The sequence below is a fragment of the Lissotriton vulgaris genome, chromosome 2_1 (assembly GCF_964263255.1).
Source record: "Lissotriton vulgaris chromosome 2_1, aLisVul1.2, whole genome shotgun sequence".
NCBI lineage: Eukaryota > Metazoa > Chordata > Amphibia > Caudata > Salamandridae > Lissotriton > Lissotriton vulgaris.
In genome coordinates, this window is record NC_141687.1 from 2,080,083,927 (window position 1) to 2,080,097,428 (window position 13,502).

Sequence of the window (13,502 nt, forward strand, 5' to 3'; positions counted from 1 at the left end):
CTAGAATAGATTCACCCTGATTAGATTTATGGGTGAAATTTGCAGGGGAATCGGAAGGGAGCCTTCCATTCGCAATGATCCCATCCATATCAGACAGTTCTTCAAGAAGTATCTTCCCTCGCTTTTTTGTTTTAATGTTCTCAGGGAAGAGAGCTTGGGGGATCTGTTGTGATTCTTCTTTGTATTTAACAACAAGGGGTGTTGATGGACAGAGTTTCTGAATTAAGCAGAATACTCTCACCCAGTCAAGAGATCAGGGTTAGATCCAACACCGTTTTTTAGCTCAGTGCACCATCCCAGTTCAGAACCTGGCTATATGCAAATTAGTCTGTTGCTGTCCCAGTGCATGATGGGAACAGGGCAAACCAAACTACCAAGCCAATTCTTACACTGGGAAGGAAACAAGTTTCCGGGGACCGGTTTCTGGCATTTCAGCCGTCGTCAGCCCGGCTTGCTTGAATCCTGATGGTGCAATGAGCAAGGGACTCACATCTGAGTATACCCTTCCATGCTTAGGGTGGACAAAATATTTAACAACAAGGGGTGGTGATGGACAGAGTTTCTGAATAAAGCAGAATACTCTCACCCAGTCAAGAGATCAGGGCTAGATCCAACACCGTTTTTTAGCTCACTGCACTATCCCAGTTCAGAACCTGGCTATATGCAAATTAGTCTGTTCTGTCCCAGTGCATGATGGGAACAGGGCAAACCAAACTACCAAGCCAATTCTTACACTGGGAAGGAACAAGCTTCCGGGGACCGGTTTCTGGCATTTCAGCCGTCGTCGGCCCGGCTTGTTTGAATCCTGATGGTGCAATGAACAAGGGACTCACATCTGAGTATACCCCTCCACGCTTAGGGTGGACAAAATATTTTACAACAAGGGGTGGTGATGGACAGAGTTTCTGAATTAAGCAGAATATTCTCACCCAGTCAAGAGATCAGGGCTAGATCAAACACCATTTTTTGGTTTACTGCACCATCCCAGTTCAGAACCTGGCTATATGCAAATTAGTCTGTTCCTGTCCCAGTGCATGATGGGAACAGGGCAAACCAAACTACCAAGCCAATTCTTACACTGGGAAGGAAACAAGCTTCCGGGGACCGGTTTCTGGCATTTCGGCCATCGTCGGCCCGGCTTGCTTGAATCCTGATGGTGCAATGAGCAAGGGACTCACATCTGAGTATACCCTTCCACGCTTAGGGTGGACAAAATATTTAACAACAAGGGGTGGTGATGGACAGAGTTTCTGAATTAAGCAGAATACTCTCACCCAGTCAAGAGATCAGGGCTAGATCCATCACCATTTTTTAGCTCACTGCACCATCCCAGTTCCGAACCTGGCTATATGCAAATTAGTCTGTTCCTGTCCCAGTGCATGATGGGAACAGGGCAAACCAAACTACCAAGCCAATTCTTACACTGGGAAGGAAACAAGCTTCTGGGGACCGGTTTCTGGCATTTCAGCCGTCGTTGGCCCGGCTTGCTTGAATCCTGATGGTGCAATGAGCAAGGGACTCACATCTGAGTATACCCTAAGCGTGGAACGCTTAGGGTGGACAAAATATTTAACAACAAGGGGTGGTGATGGACAGAGTTTCTGAATTAAGCAGAATACTCTCACCCAGTCAAGAGATCAGGGCTAGATCCAACACCGTTTTTTAGCTCACTGCACCATCCCAGTTCAGAACCTGGCTATATGCAAATTAGTCTGTTCCTGTCCCAGTGCATGATGGGAACAGGGCAAACCAAACTACCAAGCCAATTCTTACACTGGGAAGGAAACAAGCTTCCGGGGACCAGTTTCTGGCATTTCAGTCGTCTTCGGCCCGGCTTGCTTGAATCCTGATGGTGCAATGAGCAAGGGACTCACATCTGAGTATACCCTTCCACGCTTAGGGTGGACAAAATATTTAACAACAAGGGGTGGTGATGGACAGAGTTTCTGAATTAAGCAGAGTATTCTCACCCAGTCAAGAGATCAGGGCTAGATCCAACACCGTTTTTTAGCTCACTGCACCATCCCAGTTCAGAACCTGGCTATATGCAAATTAGTCTGTTCCTGTCCCAGTGCATGATGGGAATAGGGCAAACCAAACTACCAAGCCAATTCTTACACTGGGAAGGAAACAAGCTTCCAGGGAACGGTTTTTGGCATTTCAGCCGTCGTCAGCCCGGCTTGCTTGAATCCTGATGGTACAATGAGCAAGGGACTCACATCTGAGTATGCCCTTCCACGCTTAGGGTGGACAAAATATTTAACAACAAGGGGTGGTGATGGACAAAGTTTCTGAATTAAGCAGAATACTCTCACCCAGTCAAGATATCAGGGCTAGATCCAACACCGTTTTTTAGCTCACTGCACCATCCCAGTTCAGAACCTGGCTATATGCAAATTAGTCTGTTCCTGTACCAGTGCATGATGGGAACAGGGCAAACCAAACTACCAAGCCAAATCTTACACTGGGAAGAAAACAAGCTTCCGGGGACCGGTTTCTGGCATTTCAGCCGTCGTCGGCCCGGCTTGCTTGAATCCTGATAGTGCAATGAGCAAGGGACTCACACCTGAGTATACCCTTCCACGCTTAGGGTCGACAAAATTTTTAACAACAAGCGGTGGTGATGGACAGAGTTTCTGAATTAAGCAGAATACTCTCACCCAGTCAAGTGATCAGGGCTAGATTCAACACCGTTTTTTAGCTCACTGCACCATCCCAGTTCCAAACCTGGCTATATGCAAATTAGTCTGTTACTGTCATGAGTTCCTTGGCAATTCAGTAATCACCTGTTAATCTCTCATGAGTTCCTTGGCAATTCAGTAATCACCTGTTAATCTTCAAATGGTACATCAGTTGTAGTAAAGATTAGCTTGATTAATCTTTAGGAATCCAAGAGAATAGTGTACTAGATGTTGAATATGTTATTCCCATTCTTTTGTTGGTAGCAATGCTTGTTGTCTAGTTGGTAGCAATGCTTGCAATACCTATTGCCTTGTTGGTAGCAATGCTTGTTGAAGGAGTTTTCTGTTCTGTGATCTCTGCCTAGGAGAACTTTCTCGCTCTCACGTTTAAACTGATGGCAGCGCTACACGTGAGGGGCAGAGCACACGCCCTAATCTTAGCCTATAAATTCAGCACTGCTCTTTCAGGAAACGCTTCGCTTTCCAGCTCAATCCTTCGCGAGCGTTCCTGAGCCGAGCACTCACCGAGATCTCTTCAGCCCCTCATCTCCTCTCCTCCGCTTGGTGCCTCCACCCGATTTTCCCTCCCTCTTTCTCCTTCTTACCTGGAAGCCTGGAGCCGTCTTCAATCTCGCGCTGGGGACGTCATTTACCGGCAAGAACTGAAGAGCTTCCTGTGTATTCTCCAGGCAAGTCCTCCCGCATTTCCGATGGTGCCACTGGTCTTTTGTTCCGACTGCCCTGTTGGAAACAAGTAAGAAATATTGTCCAAGTCTCAAACAACCATTGCTAAAGACAAATCTTGTTGCTGCGTTTAATCAGAGACTAGAGACTTCGTAGCAGGATCAAAAAGCATTGGTACCTGCAAACAGTGACTTTACATTTCTTTAGACTTTGTGAGGAACAACAAACCTTGATACCTGCAAATCTGCAACTTTTCTTTTCTTTTATTTTATTTGTTATATGTGAAAAGCGAACCACGGAAATTCAAGAGAACTAATAGCAAAGCATTGATAAAAGCAAAATCTGTTGTTATTCAAGGTTACATTGAAATAACGCTTCAGTTTGATTAGAGTGAATTTGTCACTGGTGATTAGAATATCAAGATTGCAGAGAATCTTGTTGTTTGTTTTCTGTTCATTTATTTTTCAGAATCCTTCTGAGGCAGTCTACAAGTCTTTGCCAGGTATGAAAGGTGTTCTTTTGGTTGTAGTGTTACTAAACACATCTTAACTAACCCTGTTAACTAATTCTAGTTTTAATGAAAACTGTTTCTGTTCGGGCCATTTGATTTTTGATTATTTTTACATTACCTTTCAAGGTTTGAATTCAACACAGTCAACCCAGGTAAAGGAGTGTCAGAAAGGGCTTCTTAAATGTTTGGTATGTACTAGTGTATCTCCTGTTCTGTTTTTTGAGTGATAGATAGTAGTGTCACCAAACTGATTACTGAATCAATTCTTGAAGGTGTTAACAAGAAGTCCTGAGCACTCAGAGAGAAGCAGACGTAGACACTGGTTCGGAAGAAGACTCAAGTGTTTGTTTGTCTTGTTTCTCAATCCACTTCCCCTTTCCCTTGTGGGTGAACCAATCACGTAAGAGTTTCCTGCCTTGCGGGTTGGTTGACTCATAGGGGAGTTGGGAGCGTGCATCATCAAGAAGGAAACCTCAGGAACCTCGTGAGCGAACGCTGACAGAAAGCGAAGCCGCACTTACTACTTTCCTTCTTGATAGTTCAACAAGGGTCCTTCCATACACCATGGATGTCCAACAACTATCGGAGGTAGTTCAGAAGTTAAGTGGCGAGATGGAGGAGTTACATATGGAAAATCAGTCCTTAAGACAGGAGTTGGACCAAACGAGAGCAGGGAATCAGTCCCTTAGGCGAGAACTTGAGCAAACTAGGTCTGGCTTCACTACTTGGCGAGATTCTACAGAATTCAAGAAACCAGTTTTAATGCCACCTAAGTTCGGTGTAGGTGCCTACTCCTCACAAACCAATCAGAGCAATGCTTCTGACCACCCAGTACAGGTAACAGTGGTAACGCCAACTCCCATACCTCAAGCTAACCCAGAAAGATTCACAGGTGATGGTAATAGGTTTAGCACTTTTATGAGTCAGTGCCAACTGCATTTTTTATGCAAACCTCAAATCTTCACTACTGATACCTCGAAGGTAGCTTTCATTATTTCCTATTTAGGAGGAGTGGCAGCTAATTGGGCAATGCCCTTGGTGGATAGAAACGACCCCTTGTTAAACAACCTAAATAACATCAAAACAGCCATGTCAAATCTATTCGCTAAACATGCCTTTCTTCAGGCATCTGATAATGAACTTTTGAATCTACGCCAAGGTTCTAAGGATTTAATCTCATATGTTACAAATTTTAACAGGTTGTTAGCCGAGACCCAGTGGCCTGATGAGAAAAGGGTTTCACTTTTTTACCGAAGTCTTAAAGATGACTTAAAAGATTCGCTTGCACACATTGTAAACTTAGCAGAAGATTTTGCCGAATTCCAGGATTTAGTCATTAGACTCGATCATAGATTAGGTGAAAGAAAGGGAGAGAGGTCCAAAGGTGATATTAAAAATTTGCATTTTAAAAACGATCCCAAAACTTCAGATGAGAAATTAGCTCAGGTGGAACCAATGCAAATGGAGGGGTTAAAGGCCCTTTATCTCAAGAGGAGAAGGACCGAAGGCGAAAAAGCAATTTGTGTCTTTATTGTGGGAAGTCGGGCCATTTCGCTAGAGATTGTCCAATCAAGCCAGTAAAGAAAAAGATTTCAGTGGTCGAGAGGGAATCCTCACAGAGTTCGGAAAACTAAATCCCTCGAGAAATGAAGGGATCGATTCCTCGAGCGGATTGAATCAGAAGGTCTCACGATATGCACTTAGTGTTTATAACCATGTACCCAGGCACTTCACAATAAGATTAGTGTTGATTTTAACTAACCAACAAAGACACAGTATCCCAGTCCTAATCGATTCTGGGGCCACGGGCAACTTCTTCGATTTAGAATTAGCTCGAAAATTGAATCTGACCCAAGTACCTAAGAAAGAACCAGAACCAGTTCGTGCAGTAGATGGTTCGGCACTTTCTTCTGGTTTGATCCGTTTCCACACAACTCCATTAGTTTTAGTCTCAGACAATGGCCACACTGAATGCACGACATTCAACCTCATTGACACACCAACCTTTGGAGTGATTCTAGGGATTCCTTGGTTGGAATTGCATAATCCCAAGATTGATTGGATCAAGCGCACAGTTACTCTAGATTTGTCCTTCTGCAAAGTACATTGCTACCAGGAAACCAAGGATCCTGTAATGCCTCTGTCTTGTGCAGTCATAAACTCAGACCATTCTGAAATTCCCAGAGAATACCAGGACTATGCTGATGTATTCGACCCCGTCAAGGCCACCAAGCTTCCTCCACATCGCATATACGATTGTAGAATTGACTTAATTCCAGGAGCAGTATTGCCCTGCAGTCGTATTTACGCCTTGATGGAACCTGAAAACCAGTATTTACGTTCATATCTGGACGAATTACTTGAGTTGGGTTTTATACGTCATTCTACATCCCTGGTCTCCTCTCCACTTTTCTTCGTAGCGAAGAAGTCTGGTGATCTGAGGGCTTGCATAGACTATCGCGCGGTAAACAAGGCAACAATTAAGAACCGATACCCGTTGCCTTTGATTCCGGTCCTTTTAAATCAGGTCAAAGGATCCACCATCTACACCAAACTGGATCTACGTGGTGCTTATCACCTGATCCGTGTTAAAGAAGGTGATGAGTGGAAGACTGCTTTTCGCACAAAATTCGGCCTATTTGAATATACCGTGATGCCATTTGGTCTTTGTAATGCTCCGGCAGCATTTCAATACTTCATTATTGCATGACCTATTAGACGTTTGCGTCATCGTATATATCGATGATATATTGATTTACTCAAGAACTCCTGAGGAACATACTATGCAAGTTAGATCTGTTCTCCAAAAGCTTAGAGATAATTCTCTATTCGTGAAATTAGAGAAATGTGTTTTCAATTCCTCTAAAGTAGAATTTTTAGGCTATTGGTTGTCCCCAGAAGGAATTACGATGGACCCCAAAAAAGTAGAAGCAATTCTAAATTGGCCAGCTTCTACTTCAGTTAAAGAGACTCAGCGGATCTTGGGATTCGCGAATTTCTATAGACGATTCATCTCTAAGTTTTCTGAGATTGTAGTTCCAATTACTCGACTCCTGAAAAAAGGAAAGGAGTTTTGTTGGAATGACGAGGCTGAAGCAGCCTTTACTCAATTAAAGAAAGCCTTTACTTCAGCACCCATCCTGATACACCCCGATCCTGACAGGCCGTTCTTTATTGAAGCGGATGCTTCACAAAATGCGGTTGGTGATGTTCTGATGCAAAAAGACACCAACTCTGGTCATTTGCATCCATTAGCTTTCTTTTCCCGAAAACTGTTGCCAGCGGAACAGAACTACACAATAGCGGAACGAGAGCTGTTAGCAATAAAAGCCGTATTACAAGAATGGAGACATCATCTTCTTGGGGCAAAACACACAATTACCATTTTCTCCGATCATAAAAACTTACAGTTTTACTCGACTGTCAAAGCATTTACTCCACGACAAATGCGTTGGCTACAGTTCTTTAGTGAGTTCGATTTTGTAATTACCTATCGACCAGGCGAAAAACAACTTCTGTCTGACACGCTGTCACGTTTAGTATGTGACAATGATAGGAATATGAAGCCGATACCACAAAGCATTATTCCTACTGAGAAAGTCTGTGCAGAAGTTTCCGCCGATACATTTCTGTCCTTGTTAAAGAAGGAGACTGAGAAAATAGACCATCAACAATGGCTGTCTTTAAAACACAAGACCATACAGAATGGTTTCCTCTTTCATAAGAATAAATTGTACATTCCAGACCGAGAATAAAAAGAACACATTTTAAAATGGAATCACGATTTAGCAATAGCTGCTCATCCAGGAATAAATAAAACACTTGATTTATGTCAAAGGCATTTTTGGTGGGAAAAGATGAGTAAAGATGTGCATGATTACGTCCGAGCCTGTCCAGTGTGCGCTCAACAGAAATCCCTTCACACTCCACCTATGGGTCTGTTACAACCATTGGCCATTCCTCCCTTCCCTTGGCATACAATTAGCTTAGATTTTGTTACAGATTTGCCCAAGTCCCACGGTTTCACCACTATCCTAGTAGTAGTGGATTTGTTATCTAAAATGAGTCATTTTATCCCTTTGACTAAATTACCAACTGCAGCAGAATTTAGTACTATATTTTTGGCCAATGTTGTGAGACTACACGGACTTCCACACAAGATTGTTTCAGACAGGGGTCCTCAATTCCTTTCTAAATTCTGGAGACAACTCTGTAAGCAATTGGACGTTGAGATAGCCTTATCATCTGCTTTCCATCCTCAAACTGATGGTCAAACAGAAAAGGTAAATCAATACTTAGAACAAAGTCTACGCTGTTTATCTAGTACCTTATTTTCCAATTGGGATGAAGCCTTGCCTCTAGCAGAATTTACTTACAATAATACAGAGCATTCGGTGTTGGGATGTTCACCCTTTTACTTTCTCACGGGTCAACACCCCCGAATGCTCCCAATAGTGTTTCCCGGAAAAAATCAAGACCTGCCTGCTGTCACAGAAAGAATCAAAAACTTAATCATCTACCAAAATCAAGTTAGGAAAAGTTTAGAGAAAAACAAAAGTACCATGAAAAAGGCAGCTGATGCACACAGAATTCCTTCCCCACAATACAAACCAGGGGACTTGATTTGGTTTCCACAAGAAACATTCAGATCGCAGGACCTAAAAAATTAAAACCAAGATTCATTGGTCAATTTCCAATCGAGAAGATTATAAATCCTGTGTCAGTAAAAATCAAACTTCCCCAGGATTATGCAATTCATCCAGTTTTTCATGTGTCACTGTTGAAACCTCATGAACCTACAACACGACCGGATAGTCCACCGCCCCCTGTGGTGGTAGGAGATTCTTTGGACTATGAGGTGAAAAAGATACTAGATGCCAAAAGAATTGGAGGTCGCTTATTCTACCTAATAGACTGGAAGGGTTATGATTCATCTGAGAGATCTTGGGAGCCAGAAAGTAATGTTCATGCATCACGGCTTATCAGGTCTTTTCATGCCCTTAATCCAACAAAAACCGACCTGTGAGGCGGCCTTTGGGGGGGAGAACTGTCATGAGTTCCTTGGCAATTCAGTAATCACCTGTTAATCTCTCATGAGTTCCTTGGCAATTCAGTAATCACCTGTTAATCTTCAAATGGTACATCAGTTGTAGTAAAGATTAGCTTGATTAATCTTTAGGAATCCAAGAGAATAGTTTACTAGATGTTGAATATGTTATTCCCATTCTTTTGTTGGTAGCAATGCTTGTTGTCTAGTTGGTAGCAATGCTTGCAATACCTATTGCCTTGTTGGTAGCAGTGCTTGTTGAAGGAGTTTTCTGTTCTGTGATCTCTGCCTAGGAGAACTTTCTCGCTCTCACGTTTAAACTGATGGCAGCGCTACACGTGAGGGGCAGAGCACACGCCCTAATCTTAGCCTATAAATTCAGCACTGCTCTTTCAGGAAACGCTTCGCTTTCCAGCTCAATCCTTCGCGAGCGTTCCTGAGCCGAGCAGTCACCGAGGTCTCTTCAGCCCCTCATCGCCTCTCCTCCGCTTGGTGCCTCCACCAGATTTTCCCTCCCGCTTTCTCCTTCTTACCTGGAAGCCTGGAGCCGTCTTCAATCTCGCGCTGGGGACGTCATTTACCGGCAAGAACTGAAGAGCTTCCTGTGTATTCTCCAGGCAAGTCCTCCCGCATTTCCGGTGGTGCCACTGGTCTTTTGTTCCGACGGCCCTGTTGGAAACAAGTAAGAAATATTGTCCTAGTCTCAAACAACCATTGCTAAAGACAAATCTTGTTGCTGCGTTTAATCAGAGACTAGAGACTTCGTAGCAGGATCAAAAAGCATTGGTACCTGCAAACAGTGACTTTACATTTCTTAAGACTTTGTGAGGAACAACAAACCTTGATACCTGCAAATCTTCAACTTTTCTTTTCTTTTATTTTATTTGTTATATGTGAAAAGCGAACCACGGAAATTCAAGAGAACTAATAGCAAAGCATTGATAAAAGCAAAATCTGTTGTTATCCAAGGTTACATTGAAATAACGCTTCAGTTTGATTAGAGTGAATTTGTCACTGGTGATTAGAATATCAAGATTGCAGAGAATCTTGTTGTTTGTTTTCTGTTCATTTATTTTTCAGAATCCTTCTGAGGCAGTCTACAAGTCTTTGCCAGGTATGAAAGGTGTTCTTTTGGTTGTAGTGTTACTAAACACATCTTAACTAACCCTGTTAACTAATTCTAGTTTTAATGAAAACTGTTTCTGTTCGAGCATTTGATTTTTGATTATTTTTACATTACCTTTCAAGGTTTGAATTCAACACAGTCAACCAAGGCAAAGGAGTGTCAGAAAGGCCTTCTTAAATGTTTGGTATGTACTAGTGTATCTCCTGTTCTGTTTATTTGAGTGATAGATAGTAGTGTCACCAAACTGATTACTGAATCAATTCTTGAAGGTGTTAACAAGAAGTCCTGAACACTCAGAGAGAAGCAGACGTAGACACTGGTTCGGAAGTAGACTCAAGTGTTTGTTTGTCTTGTTTCTCAATCCACTTCCCCTTTCCCTTGTGGGTGAACCAATCACGTAAGAGTTTCCTGCCTTGCGGGTTGGGTGACTCATAGGGGAGTTGGGAGCGTGCATCATCAAGAAGGAAACCTCAGGAACCTCGTGAGCGAACGCTGACAGTTCCTGTCCCAGTGCATGATGGGAACAGGGCAAACCAAACTACCAAGCCAATTCTTACACTGGAAAGGAAACAAGCTTCCGGGGACCGGTTTCTGGCATTTCAGCCGTCGTTGGCCCGGCTTGCTTGAATCCTGATGGTGCGATGAGCAAGGGACTCACATCTGAGTATACCCTTCCACGCTTACTGCGGACAAAATATTCAACAACAAGGGGTGGTGATGGACAGAGTTTCTGAACTAAGCAGAATACTCTCACCCAGTCAAGAGATCAGGGCTACATCCAACACCAATTTTTAGCTCACAGCACCATCCCAGTTCCGAACCTGGCTATATGCAAATTAGTCTGTTCCTGTCCCAGTGCATGATGGGAACAGGGCAAACCAAACTACCAAGCCAATTCTTACACTGGGAAGGAAACAAGCTTCTGGGGACCAGTTTCTGGCATTTCAGCCGTCGTCGGCCCGGCTTGCTTGAATCCTGATGGTGCAATGAGCAAGGGACTCACAACTGAGTATACCCTTCCAAGCTTAGGGTGGACAAAATATTTAACACCAAGGGGTGGTGATGGACAGAGTTTCTGAATTAAGCCGAATACTCTCACCCAGTCAAGTGATCAGGGCTAGATCCAACACCGTTTTTTAGCTCACTGCACCATCCCAGTTCCGAACCTAGCTATATGCAAATTAGTCTGTTCCTGTCCCAGTGCATGATGGGAACAGAGCAAACCAAACTACCAAGCCAATTCTTACACTGGGAAGGAAACAAGCTTCCGGGGACCGGTTTCTGGCATTTCAGCCGTCGTCGGCCCGGCTTGCTTGAATCCTGATGGTGCAATGAGCAAGGGACTCACATCTGAGTATACCCTTCCACGCTTAGGGTGGACAAAATATTTAACAACAAGGGGTGGTGATGGACAGAGTTTCTGAATTAAGCAGAATACTCCCACCCAGTCAAGAGATCAGGGCTAGATCCAACTCCGTTTTTTAGCTGACTGCACCATCCCAGTTCAGAACCTGGCTATATGCAAATTAGTCTGTTCCTGTCCCAGTGCATGATGGGAACAGGGCAAACCAAACTACCAAGCCAATTCTTACACTGGGAAGGAAACAAGCTTCCGGTGACCGGTTTCTGGCATTTCAGCCGTCGTCGGCCCGGCTTGCTTGAATCCTGATGGTGCAATGAGCAAGGGACTCACATCTGAGTATGCCCTTCCACGCTTAGGGTGGACAAAATATTTAACAACAAGGGGTGGTGATGGACAGAGTTTCTGAATTAAACAGAATACTCTCACCCAGTCAAGAGATCAGGGCTAGATCCAACACCGTTTTTTAGCTCACTGCACCATCCCAGTTCAGAACCTGGCTATATGCAAATTAGTCTGTTCCTGTCCCAGTGCATGATGGGAAAAGGTCAAACAAAACTACCAAGCCAATTCTTACACTGGGAAGGAAACAAGCTTCCGGGGACCGGTTTCTGGCATTTCAGCCGTCGTCGGCCCGGCTTGCTTGAATCCTGATGGTGCAATGAGCAAGGGACTCACATCTGAGTATACCCTTCCACGCTTAGGGAGGCCAAAATATTTAACAACAAGGGGTGGTGATGGACAGAGTTTCTGAATTAGGCAGAATACTCTCACCCAGTCAAGTGATCAGGGCTAGATCCAACATCGTTTTTTAGCTCACTGCACCATCCCAGTTCCGAACCTAGCTATATGCAAATTAGTCTGTTCCTGTCCCAGTGCATGATGGGAACAGGGCAAACCAAACTACCAAGCCAATTCTTACACTGGGAAGGAAACAAGCATCCGGGGACCAGTTTCTGGCATTTCAGCCGTCCTCGGCCCGGCTTGCTTGAATCCTGATGGTGCAATGAGCAAGGGACTCATATCTGAGTATACCCTTCCACGCTTAGGGTGGACAAAATATTTAACAACAAGGGGTGGTGATGGACAGAGTTTCTGAATTAAGCAGAATACTCTCACCCAGTCAAGAGATCAGGGCTAGATCCAACTCCGTTTTTTAGCTGACTGCACCATCCCAGTTCAGAACCTGGCTATATGCAAATTAGTCTGTTCCTGTCCCAGTGCATGATGGGAACAGGGCAAACCAAACTACCGAGCCAATTCTTACACTGGGAAGGAAACAAGCTTCCGGTGACCGGTTTCTGGCATTTCAGCCGTCGTCGGCCCGGCTTGCTTGAATCCTGATGGTGCAATGAGCAAGGGACTCACATCTGAGTATGCCCTTCCACGCTTAGGGTGGACAAAATATTTAACAACAAGGGGTGGTGATGGACAGAGTTTCTGAATTAAGCAGAATACTCTCACCCAGTCAAGAGATCAGGGCTAGATCCAACACCGTTTTTTAGCTCACTGCACCATCCCAGTTCAGAACCTGGCTATATGCAAATTAGTCTGTTCCTGTCCCAGTGCATGATGGGAACAGGGCAAACAAAACTACCAAGCCAATTCTTACACTGGGAAGGAAACAAGCTTCCGGGGACCGGTTTCTGGCATTTCAGCCGTCGTCGGCCCGGCTTGCTTGAATCCTGATGGTGCAATGAGCAAGGGACTCACTTCTGAGTATACCCTTCCACGCTTAGGGTGGACAAAATATTTAACAACAAGGGGTGGTGATGGACAGAGTTTCTGAATTAAGCAGAATACTCTCACCCAGTCAAGAGATCAGGGCTAGATCCAACACCATTTTTTAGCTCACTGCACCATCCCAGTTCCGAACGTGGCTATATCCAAATTAGTCTGTTCCTGTCCCAGTGCATGATGGAAACAGGGCAAACCAAACTACCAAGCCAATTCTTACACTGGGAAGGAAACAAGCTTCCGGGGACCGGTTTCTGGCATTTCAGCCGTCGTTGGCGCGGCTTGCTTGAATCCTGATGGTGCAATGAGCAAGGGACTCACATCTGAGTATACCCTTCCACAATTAGGGTGGACAA